The sequence below is a fragment of the Dendropsophus ebraccatus genome, chromosome 5, assembly GCF_027789765.1.
Source record: "Dendropsophus ebraccatus isolate aDenEbr1 chromosome 5, aDenEbr1.pat, whole genome shotgun sequence".
Classification (NCBI taxonomy): Eukaryota; Metazoa; Chordata; class Amphibia; order Anura; family Hylidae; genus Dendropsophus; species Dendropsophus ebraccatus.
The window spans coordinates 144,372,524-144,387,742 of NC_091458.1; the positions used below are offsets into that span (position 1 = coordinate 144,372,524).

General features: G+C 46.9%; 1 protein-coding gene across 2 annotated transcripts in view; it reads left to right on the plus strand.

Moving 5' to 3' along the window:
• DHDDS (dehydrodolichyl diphosphate synthase subunit) overlaps positions 1-15,219 on the plus strand; it is a 71,258-nt gene that overhangs the window by 33,022 nt on the left and 23,017 nt on the right. The window contains exon 1 of one of the 2 annotated variants that reach the window (XM_069972601.1): positions 12,182-12,257. The exons of the other annotated variant lie outside the window; for it this stretch is intronic. The gene's annotated coding sequence lies outside the window, so the exon portion shown is untranslated. Of the gene's footprint in view, positions 1-12,181; positions 12,258-15,219 lie in introns of those variants that run through there. 2 annotated transcript variants of the gene reach the window in all.

Sequence of the window (15,219 nt, forward strand, 5' to 3'; positions counted from 1 at the left end):
GAGCACTTCATGCTTCCCTGTGCTGAAAAGATTTTTGGAGATGGAATTTTCATCTTCCAGCAGGATTTGACACCTGTCCACACTGCCAAAAGTACCAATACCTAGTTTACTAACCACAGCATCACTGTGCTTGATTGTCTAGCAAACTCCCTAGACCTTAACCCCATAGAGAATTTATGGGGATTTGTCAAGAGGAAGATGAAAGACACCAGACCCAACAATGCAGACGAGCTGAAGGCCGCTATCAAAGCAACCTGGGCTTCAATAACAATGCCCCGACCAAGTATTGAGGGCATTTACTGTACAGACTTTTCATTTGGTCGACATTTCTGTGTTAAAAACATTTTTTTTTCAGTTGGTTTTATATAATATTCTAATTTTCTGAAACACTGACTTTTTTTTTTTTTTTTGCTGTAATCGATAATCATTAACTTTAACAGAAATAAACGCTTGAAAAAGCTCACTCTGTATGTAATGACTCTATACAATACATGAAGTCACTTTTTGAATTGAATTACTGGGGAAAAAAATTACTTTTTGTTAATATTCTTATTCATTGCAAACCCCTGTACGTCCACCTTTCTACCTATACTGTATACGCCAGTGTTTGCTTAGCTGCTGTTAGCTAAAAATTGTCACAGTGCAGTACATAGCGTTCTGCGAACAATAAAAAAACTAAAAAAATATGTATCTGCGGGCATTATACATCCACTTTTCTACCTATACTGTATATGCCAGTGTTTGCTTAGCTGCTGTTGGCTAAAAGTTGTCGCAGTGCAGTACATAGCGCTCTGCAAAGAATAAAAAACAAAACTGCATTAAACATTGTTACACTGTGTACACTATAGAACACGCAAAGTGCAATACATAAAACGTCAGTCAAATCTGTGATAAAAGTGCCATAAAAAAGTGATATGGTATATGACAGGGCCGGGATAGTGATATGGTGTGGGAGGGGGAATTCATATGGGGCAGATTACATGCAGAAATTTCAAGGTAAGAGGAAAAAAAATTACTATGGGTACTTTATCCAAGTTAGTCAGAACAAACCGCACAAGGAGTGATTTGTGGAGAAGCGGCGAGTCACGTAATGCCAGGAATGTTACCCGAAATTAAAAAAGTAGAGGGGGGGGTTATGCCATGGCCCTGCTCAGTCTAGTAACTTGAAAAGTAACTTAAGCCTTACATAAATCGAATTTGAGTCCCTTTAGGTCAACTCTCCAAACACTGAAATGGACACCCCTGGGTTGAATCTTGTGTCGTTTCGCCTTAATAATAATATATTTTTTTAATGGCCTATTAGGCCGGTGGTTAAGGAGGAGGAAATGAGCTGAACCATGCACTTCATACACTTTGTTGGGTTGATAGGGGTACATTGGAATTGTCTGTCAGAGCTTGAGAACACATATGGCACTTCCTGTTTGGCTGCTTTTGACCCTTACAGATACAAAGTCTGGGTTAATCCAGTGGCTATTCATTTTGATAATCCGTGATAATGCCCCCAGCTGGGTTGAATACCCTCCCAGAGAGAGCACTGGGGCAAGGCAGGCCAGCACCTCCTCGGCATAGGTACAGTTACAGCCACATGTCCAGCTAGGACACCCTTTAATTGTAGGGCGAAGGAATCACATGTGCAGTATAGTAGGAGATGGTATACAATGTAAGGATCCAAAGACATCTGGGCAGCAAACTATATAGATGAGATGTAGTGTTAAGTGAGCTTGCTCAGATGCTGCTCGAATTACTGATAGACTGATGGGCAAACTATTATCCTGCCATCAGTTATAGCTCTGTAAAAAAAAAAATTTTTTGTATAGTTTGTTACTTCAGAGAATGTTTAAATAAAAAATATAAAAATTTTGACAAAAAAAATGCAATAGCTTTGTGCTAAATACATTAGAATGTGGGAAATGGCAGGAAAAAAAAAAAAAAAAAAAGGTGAAATTAAAGAAGATGTCACCTGTGAGACAATGGATATACTGTGGGGAAAATAAGTATTGGATACGCTACTAATTTTGCACGTTTTCACACCTTCAAAAAATGGAGAGGTCTGTATTTTTGTCGTAGGTACACAAAAAGCTGAAAATCACTTTTTAAAATTTTGTTTAATTTAAAAAAAAAAAAAAAAACTTTGCATTTTATTGCATGGAATCAGAATTTGATACACTAGAAAAACCACTTAAAGGAGAACTCTGGTGGTGTGAACCCCCCCCCCCAAAAAACTGACATTTTATCCCTTTGGTGCAGATTGCCGCTTGAATCTCCCACCGGCTGCATCCCAGTCTGCTCTGGTCGGCATCTTTGGATCTCCCTCACTTCCAGGTTCCAGTGAAGTGAATGGGAGAGAAAAGGGTGCCGGTGCGCATGTGCATCGGCAGCCGGGGAGGAAGAAGACCAGGCCCACCCCCTACTCTGATGACATTGACACAAGATGGCGCCGGAAGAAAAAGACGTGGTTGACAGTTATTAGGCATGTATGCTTTCTTTCACTTCCAAGGGAAGGGAAGGGAAGGGGGGGAATAAATCTATGTGTAAACACAGCATATTGTGTTAATTAAAGTGAATGTACCATCAGGCCCGGGCTGAAGCACTGGAGGCGGGCCAACCTAACCCCAGTGCCCCTCTATGATATGGCTCCATTGATTCTAATAGAGCCGCGTCATAGAGGGGTGGGGGTTTGCTCCCACTGGGGGTAGGTCAGCCCGCCTCCAGAGCTTCAGCCTGGGCCTGATGGTACATTCACTTTAAAGGGAACCTGTCACCCCCCGTGCCGGGGTGACAGGCTCCCGACCCCCCGCTACAGGCCCCTATACTGACCTGATCCCGCCGGGTCCCGCTTTTGGATCCGGTCGGGTCACGGAGATATCAGCCGCTGCAGCCTGGCGCGCGCGCTGAGAGATGAGTCGAACGCTCATAGAGAATGACGGAAAGTCCAGCGCTCCGTCATTCTCTATGAGCGTTGGACTCATCTCTCAGCACGCGCCGCTCAGCCAATTACTGGCTGTGGCATTCCTGTCTTGGGCAGTGATTGGCTGTGGCATTCCTGTCTTGGCCAGTGATTGGCTGAGCGGCTTGTTATTTCAGAGACTGGTCTGTTCCACCGGTGGCTGCAGAGACCAGACAGAAGAACTATGGGAGTGTGGACTGGTATGTATACACGTTTTTTTTTTGTTTTTTTTTACAGTCATCAGCTGACGGACAATGATTTTTAGGGTGGAATAAACTACAACAATCAGCTGATCATCGTTTTATCGTACAGTAGAAACCACGGCACTCGTTTTGCATGCAAGAATAGGTGAAGATTTTATTGAATAGTGTGATACAAAGTATATACTCCGACCATTGACAGAAAGTACATGAGATAAGCAAAACAAAAGACAAAAGTGGCTAGACTAACCAACAATATTGCACACTCAGTATAACAGGATATCAAAAATAGTTTATTTATACCGACAAACAACAGCAAAATTATTTAAAACCACTTAAAAAGGCCAAAAAGGCCAAGATGTCAATACACAAGTACCCATACAATATTAGGGCAACAAGTAGTGTGCCAAACGAGGGACAACCCTCACAATAAATGTCCTGCCAATAATGCACTAAACACAGAAAAAAGTGTAATGAAAGCAAGAAAATGTCAAGATATATATAACACGTATTCAAAGAAATAATATGTATATCAAATCATACCGCAATAACCTAAATCAATGTATAGAAAGCAATAATCACAATAGCAGGACCTCCACTGGCACACAGCACCTACACCCCACGCGTTCCGTTATGCCCCCATAACTTCATCAGGAGTTGTGATACTCAACCGCTGGAGTCGGTATATATATATGTTATCACATAATTCGTTGATTAGATACCTGCTATGGATCCCGCACGGCCATGGAACGCACGCCACGGTGGAACGCAGAAAACCGGAAGTGACATGTTGCCAAGTCCGGTCACGTGTGCGCAATATCAAACAAAAAGAAATATGTAAAAAAGAGATATATAAAAAGTATATATATAAGAGCGGTTCCAAGATATATATAAAAGTATATATATAAGAGCGGTTCCAACACAGAGACTACAAAATAATACAATATATTACCTTCGTGTATAAACTGGAACGTACAGTGCCATGTACGTCACGTGTCTAAAGATCACGTGCGGAAATAACCCGAAGTGCCATGATCAAAACAATTCAATGGCATAATAGTAGTGACTCATCTCTCAGCGCGCGCCGCTCAGCCAATTACTGGCTGTGGCATTCCTGTCTTGGGCAGTGATTGGCTGTGGCATTCCTGTCTTGGCCAGTGATTGGCTGAGCGGCTTGTTATTTCAGAGACTGGTCTGTTCCACCGGTGGCTGCAGAGACCAGACAGAAGAACTATGGGAGTGTGGACTGGTATGTATACACGTTATTTTTTTTTTTTACAGTCATCAGCTGACGGACAATGATTTTTAGGGTGGAATAAACTACAACAATCAGCTGATCATTGTTTTATCGTACAGTAGAAACCACGGCACTCGTTTTCCGTGCAAGAATAGGTGAAGATTTTATTGAATAGTGTGATACAAGGTATATACTCCGACCATTGACAGAAAGTACATGAGATGAGACCAATAATGTATTATGCAACGACAATGGTCTCATCTCATGTACTTTCTGTCAATGGTCGGAGTATATACCTTGTATCACACTATTCAATAAAATCTTCACCTATTCTTGCACGCAAAAAGAGTGCCGTGGTTTCTACTGTACAGTATCAGAGGTTGAAGAACCCATTTACCACTGAGCACCGGCTTTAAAATCTAAGGCAGAGGTGTGCAGCACTGATCCAATACATACACGATCATCGTTTTATCAGATGACAGTTGTCTCTATTACACAGGGTGATAATCTGCCTGATTTGGCAGATTATCGCTTTTTGTAAATGGGGCTCTAAGGAGAGTTAAAGTGACCCTGTCACCCCCTTTTTGCATTCTGACTCCTCTACACACAGGGCTCCAGACTAAAAAATTTACCTAGGAGCCATTAGCTCCTGACCTGAAAAATTTAGGCGCCAAATAGAATATTTGGTCGCCAACATTTTAAAACATGTAAAATTAATGTTATGTTAAATGGGACTTACTGTGTGCAGAGGCCACAGCAGCATCCTCCTTTAGATTCTTTCTTTTCTTAGGCCCCGTTCCCACTGAGGAAAGGTAGCGGAATTCTGCGACAGAATTGTCCGCCGCGGAATGCCGTTAGCCTCCCGCTCATAATGGGAGTCTATGGGAGGCGCGCGCTCCTGCCCTGTCCGCGCTGAAGAATGAACATGTCCATTCTTCAGCGCGTACAGAGCAGGAGCGTGCGCCTCCCATAGACTCCCATTATGAGCGGGAGGCTAACGGCATTCCGCGGCGGACAATTCCGTCGCGGAATTCCGCTACCTTTCCTCAGTGGGAACGGGGCCTTAGTTTGAAAACGTTCAACATGGAAACTTGCAACTTGACAACCATATACAGTCTGACTCAGTACTTCAGCTTCACTTGGCTAGCCTTTTAATGAGGCTTACTCTTCTGAACTTGAACTTAAAAGCTTGCAACTTGACAACAATATACAGTCCACTAGAATGTGTGAGGTGGTCTACAAGTCAGGTTCTGAGTCAGTGTATATACATACAGAAACTGAGGGAAGTGGTACTGTGCAGTGTATATACATACAGACACTGAGGGAAGTGGTATTGTGCAGTGTATATACATACAGACACTGAGGGAAGTGGTACTGTGCAGTGTATATACAGACAGACACTGAGGGAAGTGGTACTGTGCAGCAGGGCTCCAGACTAAAAAATTTACCTAGGAGCCATTGGCTCCTAACCTGAAAAATTTAGGCGCCAAATAGAATATTTGGTCGCCAACATTTTAAACCATGTAAAATTAATGTTATGTTAAATGGGACTTACTGTGTGCAGAGGCCACGGCAGCCTCCTCCTCCTTTAGATTCTCTCTTTTCTTAGTTTGAAAACGTTCAACATGGAAACTTGCAACTTGACAACCATATCCAGTCTGACTCAGTACTTCAGCCTCACTTGGCTAGCCTTTTAATGAGGCTTACTCTTCTGAACTTGAACTTAAAGGGAACCTGTCGACCCCCGTGCCGGGGTGACAGGCTCCCAACCCCCCGTTAGAGCCCCCTATATTCACCTCATGGCGCCGGGTCCCGCTTCTGAAGATGGTCGGGTCATGGAGATCTCAGCCGCTGCAGCCCGGCGTGCGCTGAGAGATGAGTCCAACGCTCATAGAGAATGACGGGAGAGTCCAGCGCTCCGTCATTCTCTATGAGCGTTGGACTCATCTCTCAGTGTGCGCGCCGGGCTGCAGCGGCTGAGATCTCCGTGACCCGACCACCTCCAGAAGCGGGACCCGGCGCGATGAGGTGAGTATAGGGGGCTCTAACGGGGGGTTGGGAGCCTGTCACCCCGTCACGGGGGGTGACAGGTTCCCTTTAAAAGCTTGCAACAGTCTATACATACTGAGCTAGACTTATGACTGCAGCCATAGTGACCCCCCCATAAGATGTGTATATAGATAGATATATCTCTCACCTAGTGACTAATGCAAGTGACCCCCTACAATACAGACACCTGAGGGGCCCTGATAATAATAATTGTGCATATATCTCCCAGTGTCTGCAGCCAGTTTGCCCTACACTTATAGATGGCCCCCTCCCCTTATAGATGACCCCCTCTACCCCCATTATAGATGCCCCCTCCTCCCCCCCATTATAGATGCCCCCTCCTCCCCCCATTATAGATGCCCCCTCTTCAGCCCCCCCTTATAGATACCCCCTCCCCTTATAGATGGCCCCCTCTCCCCCCATTATAGATACCCCCTCTTCTCCCCCCCATTATAGATGCCCCCTCCTCCCCCCATTATAGATGCCCCCTCTTCTCCCCCCCTTATAGATACCCCCTCCCCTTATAGATGGCCCCCTCTCCCCCCATTATAGATACCCCCTCTTCTCCCCCCCCATTATAGATACCCCCTCTTCTCCCCCCCTTATAGATGCCCCCTCTTCTCCCCCCATTATAGATACCCCCTCTTCTCCCCCCCATTATAGATGCCCCCTCTTCTCCCCCCCTTATAGATTCCCCCTCACCTTATAGATGCCCCCTCTCCCCCCCCCATTATAGATGCCCCCTCCTCCCCCCCATTATAGATGCCCCCTCTTCTCCCCCCCTTATAGATTCCCCCTCACCTTATAGATGCCCCCTCTCCCCCCCCCCATTATAGATGCCCCCTCTTCTCCCCCCATTATAGATGCCCCCTCTTCTCCCCCCATTATAGATGCCCCCTCTTCTCCCCCCCTTATAGATACCCCCTCACCTTATAGATGCCCCCTCTCCCCCCCCCCCATTATAGATGCCCCCTCTTCTCCCCCCCTTATAGATGGCCCCCTCTCCCCCCCTTGAAGATGGCCCCTCTTCTCCCCCCATTATAGATGCCCCCCTTCTCTTCCCCCAATTATAGATGCCCCCCCCCCCCTTTCCTCTATGCTAAGCAATATTTAAAAAAAAAAAAACACACAAACTCACCTGACAACCCGCTCCCCCGGCGATCCTCTTCTTCGGACGCTGTCCCCGGCTGATGCGCAGCTGCCGGGGGTGTCCCGTCCTATCCCCGGCAGCGCGGCGCGTCAGTGAGCTCCTGTACGCCGGGGCTGTGACTTCTGACACAGGAAGCGTCTCTGACGCGCGCTTCCTGTGCCGGAAGTCAGGGCCCCAGGCAGCTCACTGATGCGCCGCGCTGCCGGGGATAGGACGGGACACCCCCGGCAGCCGCGCATCAGCCGCGCATCTTAAAGAGACAGCGCGCCGCCGCCGGGGCCAGTCGCAAATGGCGCCCAGATTAATAAATCTGGGCGCCATTTGCAAAAAGTCAGTCGCATTGGCGACCATTTTGGTCGCCATCTGGAGCCCTGTGCAGTGTATACATACAGACACTGAGGGAAGTGGTACTGTGCAGTGTATATACACACACACACACACACGCACTGAGGGAAGTGGTACTGTGCAGTCTATACATAACCCCCCCCCCCCCCCCCGCACTGACTACCGCACCTGGCCGCCATCACAACAGACACTACCAATCAGCCGCCAGGCCGCGGTCCCCCCACACAGATTAGTGGCCGGCCGCCACCCCTGCCATCCCTCCGGTTGTACTCACCCACTATCCACAATCTTGGTGCCGCTGGGGTGCACTTGAAGAACCGCCGGGTGAGGAGAGGCGGGAGAGAGGCGCTGGAGGAGTATGGCGCCTCTGCGGCCGTCCGTCCAATGAATGAAGGACTTGCGGGATGACGTCACTGGAGAAGCGTGTCCCCGCACACGTCATCCAGCACATCCGTCATTCATTGGACAGACGGCCGCAGAGGCGCCACGTACTTCGGTGCAGCGTGCGGAAGTCCTTAAAGAGACAGCCGCTGCCGGGGCCAGTCGCAAATGGCGCCCAGATTAATAAATCTGGGCGCCATTTGCAAGATATCAGTCGCATTGGCGACCATTTTGGTCGCCATCTGGAGCCCTGACACAGATGTAAAAGGTAAATTTAGCAGTTTCCATACCTTATTTTATATTATATGTCATGGTGCTTGTTCAAGTAAAAAGAGATCTTTTATCAACTGCAGATTGTGCTAAGTGGGCGGGGCTTCATGGCAACAGCACCACTTAGCCCCACCAACAGCGCCACTGTTGGCCCCTAGGCATCGGCACCTAAGCCCCACCCTCTCGCCGACCAATGGAACAGGCTGACCTAAAGGTCTAGGTCCCACCCCCTCTAGGTCGGCCCATACCAATGGGCATCGAGGGGGCAGGGCCTAGATGCTGATGACTTCACGGAGGGGCAAGCGGTGGTGCCTCACCCACTTAGCACAATCTGCAGATGATAAAAGATCCCTTTTTACTTGAACAAGCACCATGACGTATGATGTAAAACTGTCATGTCAAACTCTGGCCCGTGGGGCCATTATTTTTGGCCCGCCAGGCAATTCAGAGTTTGAATTACATCTGGCCCTCCATGGCTACTATATGAGACTATGGGGAGGGCTGGCTACTATATGAGACTATGGAGAGGGCTGGCTACTATATGAGATTACTGGGGAGGGCTGGCTACTATATGAGATTACTACGGAGGGCTGGATACTATATAAGAGACTATGGGGAGGGCTGGCTACTATATAAGAGACTATGGGGCGGGCTGGTTACTAAATAAGAGACTATGGGAAGGGCTGGCTACTATATGAGACTATTGGGGAGGGCTGGCTAATATATAAGACTACTGGGGAGGGCTGGCTACTATATAAGAGACTATGGTGGAGGGCTGGCTACTATATGAGACTACTGGGGAGGGCTGGCTACTATATGAGACCATTGGGGAGGGATGGCTACTATATAAGAGACTATGGGGAAGGACTGGCTACTATATGAGACTACTGCGGAGGGCTGGCTACTATATGAGACTACTGGGGAGGGCTGGGTACTATAGGAGATTACTGGGGAGGGCTGGCTACTATATAAGAGACTATGGGGAGGGCTGGCTACTATATGAGACTATTGGGGAGGGCTGGTTACTATATATAAGAGACTATGGGGAGGGCTGGCTACTATATAAGAGACTATGGGGAGGGGTGGTTACTATATAATGGACTGTGGGGAGGGCTGACTACTATATGAGACTATTGGGGAGGGCTGGTTACTATATAAGAGACTATGGGGAGGGCTGGCTACTATATGAGACTATGGGGGAGGGCTGGCTACTATATGATACTATTGGGGAGGGCTGGCTACTATATTAGACTATGGGGAGGGCTGGCTAGTATATGAGACTATGGGGGAGGGCTGGCTACTATAGGAGACTATGGGGGAGGGCTGGCTACTATAGGAGACTATGGGGGAGGGCTGGCTACTATAGGAGACTATGGGGGAGGGCTGGCTACTATAGGAGACTATGGGGGATGGCTAGCTACATAAGAGACTATTGGGGAGGGCTGGCTACTATATGAGACTATTGGGGAGGGCTGGCTACTATATGATACTATTGGGGAGGGCTGGCTAATATATTGGACACTTGGGGGGCTGGCTACTATTTTTGCACTATTGGGAGGGCTGGCTAATATGTGGGGTAATTTCGGTTGGGTTGGCTATTACATGGGGCAATATTAGGGGGGTTGGCTATTGCATGGGTTGGGGTTTAATCATATTATGGCAATTTATCATGTCATTTATCATAGTGCACGGTGCTGAGAGACACACACCACTGACAGGGCCAGGAACACCGCATTTGCGCTTCAGTAATTATCATGGTTGGCCCGCGACTTTGTATTTGAGTTTGACACCCCTGATGTAAAATTAGGTATGAAAACTGCTGAATTTAACCATTACACCTGTGTAGAGAACTCAGAATGCAAAAAGGGGGTGACAGTGTCACTTTAAAGGGGTAGTGAGGCGCTAAACAATTATTCACTAAATAACACACATTACAAAGTTATACAACTTTGTAATGTATGTTATGTTAGTGAATGGCCCCCTTCCCCGTGTTTCCCCCCACCCACGCTAGACCCGGGAGTGTAGTGCTCTATACTCCCTGGCCGCCATCTTGGGGACAATGACATCGTCTTCGGGAGGTCGGCCGGTCCGCACCAGCCCTCCTTCATGCCGGCCCCCCCTCTGCGGCGTCATCAGCTGCTCAGCCGCAATTGGCTGAGCGCAGTTATGCTCAGCCAATCGCGGCTGAGCAGCTGATGACGCGACAGAGGGGGGCCGGCATGAGGGACGGTCGGATCAGTTCAACCGGCCTCCCGAAGATTTCATCATTGTCCCCAAGAAGGCGGCCGGGGTTGACACGAATAGAGCACTACACTCCCAGGTCTACCGGGGGGGGGGGGGGGGGGGGACACGGGGAAGGAGGCCATTCACTAACATAATATACATTAGAAAGTTGTAAAACTTTGTAATGTGTGTTATTTAGTGAATAATTGTTTAGCGCCGCACTACCCCTTTAAGGCCCTATTACACAAGACGATTATTGAATGTTTCTCGTTGCCTTTTGACATGTTGAAAGACAAAGGACTTAGATAGCAGCGACATGCTGCCGTCGGGCCGCACAATAGGAGCGGCGGCAGCAGACCGTCGCTATCTTCTATGGCCATCCCCCATAGAAGCGAGCGGGGAACGAGGAGCAGGCGAGCGCTCACTTGCTCCTCTGCATTGCCCCGTATAACACTTTAAAGGGGTAGTGCGGCGGTAACGAATTATTCACAGACTAACACACATTACAAAGTTATACAACTTTGTAATGTATGTTATGTCTGTGAATGGCCCCCTTCCCCGTGTCCCACCACCCCCATCCGTGTACCCGGAAGTGTGGTGCACTATACTCACCTGTCACGTGCCGACACCAGTCTCTGATCTTCAGCGAGTGACGTCTTCTTCGGGCGGCCGGCGAACAGCTCCGAATGTCGGCTGCCCTCTGCAGCGTCATCCGATGCTCAGCCGCGATTGGCTGAGCATAACTGTGCTCAGCCAATCGCGGCTGAGCACAGTTGTGATGCGGCGGAGGAGGGACAGGCGGCAGCAACTCGGCCGGCCGTCCGAAGATGATGTTTGGCACAAGATGGTGGACGGCCCTCGACACGGATCAGGTAATGTATACTGCACCAACAATTCCAGGTACACGGGTGGGGGTGGTGGGACACGGGGAAGGGGGCCATTCACAGACTAAACATATATTACAAAGTTGTATAACTTTGTAATGTGTGTTATTCTGTGAATAATTTCTGAGCGCCACACTACCCCTTTAACAGTCCATAGCATTGAGTGGCGAGCCATACCATGATCTATTGTGATAAAACCCAAGTCACTTTATCCCACAAAGATTCGGTCAATAAACCTCTGACTACAGATTGCCTATATTTAACTATCCAGGATCCCCGGGGTCGGACTTATTCTCCTCGGTAACGTTCACATCCTCTCACTGACGATACAAAACAAACCAGCATCATCCGGTCTATAGCGACCTTCACCCGCTCTAGCCACCACACGTACAACACCTCAGCCTTCTGTGATTGGCCAACTCCCCAACTCCCGCTCATCTCTAGAGCAATCTCCCTGCTCGCGCGATGACGTCATGGAACGGCGACCCGCTGAGGTCAATTGTGCGCGCGGCCCCGGCTGCCTGTGAATGCGGAAGTCTTTCATACATACATAGAAGGTGATGAGACTCGGGTAAGAGGTCTGCTCGTTCTATATGTCGCCTTTACAACTGTGCAGTTTATTGTAGTTACTCATAGAACCAATAGACGGTAACCTGTTGCTGCTTTGCCTTGGAACTGCAGATGATCATGTGTATATATATATATATACACACACTGTATATAGTGTTTAATATAGTATATAGATGTATTTTGGGCTTCTATCCCCCGTGTCTGTGTCTCCTGTGCAGTAAATACAGATGTGGTCTGGTCACTCCCTGTACTTTCTGCTTAGTTCTCTCCTATTCTGCAGACATCTTTGTCATTTTTGTATAATAGTTATGCAGCATTCTAATATACATTCTGTATCAACTTCTCAACATCTCTGCTTGATGCTGTGTTTACACAGAGCGATAATTCGCCCAATCGATCGTTTAACGATTTTGAAGCAACAATTTGGTTTTTATAACGATCAGCGTTTAGACGAATAAATCGTTAGAAAAATCGTTTGAAAATTCGTAAGAAAAATCAGTATTGCGATCGTTTTTAAGATCGCTTAAGCCCATCTTTTACGTAGGGTAAATCGGTAAAAGACTGTTTACACTAAGCGATCTGCGGATTTTCAGCGAACGACGATTTAAGAACATGTTGAAAAATTACATGAACGATTTCTCGCTTGTCGTTTCATCGTTTGCTGTGTTTATACGGAACGATTATCGCTCAAATGCGATCGTTATTGCGAAAGTTCGAACGATAGTCGTTCCGTGTAAACGCAGCATGATGCTATAAAATAAAAATCTTCATTTCTTGTGAACACATTTGTCCTCTGATCTTATGATGGACACACAGATGCAGCACATTACTTATATTAGTGTTATCAGAGCTGTGTCTTCCAAGGGGAACGGCTACCATTCTTTTTCCCTTCCACCTGAATTAAAATATCCCTGTCACTTTAAGAATGTCACAGAAATTTTGATTGGTTTGGGTGTTCAGACCCTCACCCAGCATCATGATTAATAATAATGATGGGAGCTCCTAAACAGTTTAAAGGGAACCAATCACGGCACACGTCACCAGCTGCTCAGCTGCGATTGGCTGAGCATAACTGTGCTGAGCCAATCGCGGCTGAGCACAGTTATGACGCGGCAGAGGGGGGACGGCAGGAGCGGGTCGGCCGGCCTCCCGAAGATTACATCACTGTCAGAAGAAATGCGGACGGGTTGACACGAATCAGGTATGTATAATGCACTACACTTCCGGGTCCACAGACAGGGATCGGGGAACACGGGGAAGGGCGCCATTCACATACATAACATACATTACAAAGTTGTATAACTTTGTAATGTGTGTTATTTTGTGAATAATTTTTTAGCGCCGAACTACCCCTTTAATTTAGTATGAGTGAAATCATCATGTATGAGACCATTTGCTCGAAATGTAAAAAATATATAACAGACTGCAAAAACACAGTGTGAACCTAGCCTTACTTTTTCCTGAAATCGCAAGTTGGGTACAGTACTTTTTTTTTTTTTTTTTTTTTTTATACTTCTGAACTAGACACTAGTAAATCCACAGTAATTAGGGCCAAGTCGAAAATGAACAAAAATAAACATCAGGCAATACAACAGGTAGGAGCAGTAGCTAGAAGCCTCTCCTCTTCCCACAGTGGTAAACAGATAACACCTCCAATCCACGTTTGAGTTTGTACAGGGCGCAGGTCCAAGATAAACATCAATGAGTAGAATATATATAAAAATGTATTAAAACTGCATATGTAAAAATGTATTAGAACGATTAAAAAGATGACACAGCGCATTTCTAAACCTGATCCGGTTTCTTTCTCAAGTGTCATCTGCTTGAGATTTGACACTTGAGAAAGACACTGGATCGGTTTACAAACGTGTTGTGTCGCATTTTAATCGTTTTAATAAATTTTTACATCTATTATACTCACCGGTGTTCATTTTGGACCTGCACCCTGTACAACCTCGAGGTGGAGTGGAGGTGTTATCTGTTTGTATTGTACGTGGGTACAGTACTAGGAGACGGAGACCTAGTTTTCCAGCATTTAGGGCACTTTGAAATACTAACAAATTTTTCAGACCAAAACTAATTGAGGACAGATTTGTTTAATTCACATTGGGTCCTATTTTCTGTATATTGACTAATTTCTGTCCCCAATATTATTTCCAAAACCAGAATTTTCTGTATGCCTGTATATGCCTATCTGTATAAAAAAAGGTGTATGACTTTGGATATTTTTATCCAATAAATGAATGCAGATTTATATATATTCACTGTTATATACCACTGTCAGGACCGTATTTACCACTAGTCACCCGTGGTCTGGTGCCTAGGGCAGCACCTTTCTCTCTCTTAAGGCCCTATTCCACGGAACGATTATCGTCCGTATTCGGCCGATATCGCGGTTTCAACATGTTGAAAAACAAGCGACTGATATAGCAGCGATCTGCTGCCGTCGCTCCGTTGAATAGGAGCATCGGCAGCAGACGCTTCTGTATCCTATGGGCTGCCCGGACGATCAGCGATCCTCCGAGCAGCCCCACCCCGCAGCTCCCCACCGCCCCCTCCCGCACTCACCCGCTCGCTGCAGCCGCGTAGAATAGCGGCGGCAGCGAGCGGGGAACAAGGAGCAAACAAGCGCTGAGAGCGCTTGTTTGCTCCTTTAAACGACCCGTGTAATAGGCCCTTTACTGCATCTTCTTTATTTCTGCTGAATCTTTTTCTGGAACTTGTCTTTATATGATGAAGAGGACAGTGTTTAGTTGCAATTGTCTGAATGCAGCCCTGAGCTGCTAGGAGCAATAGTGTATCCAGGTTGTGCCTCCCTTGCTCTTCTGAAGTGGATACCTTTTGTGTATGGCAAGCTTTGTTTATTCTTTCTAGAAATGTTTAATTGTATTGTCAGCTGGGTGTGTTCCTAAAGCTCCTATTACACAGGGGCAACGGAGAGGAGCAAACGAGTGCTCCCTGCT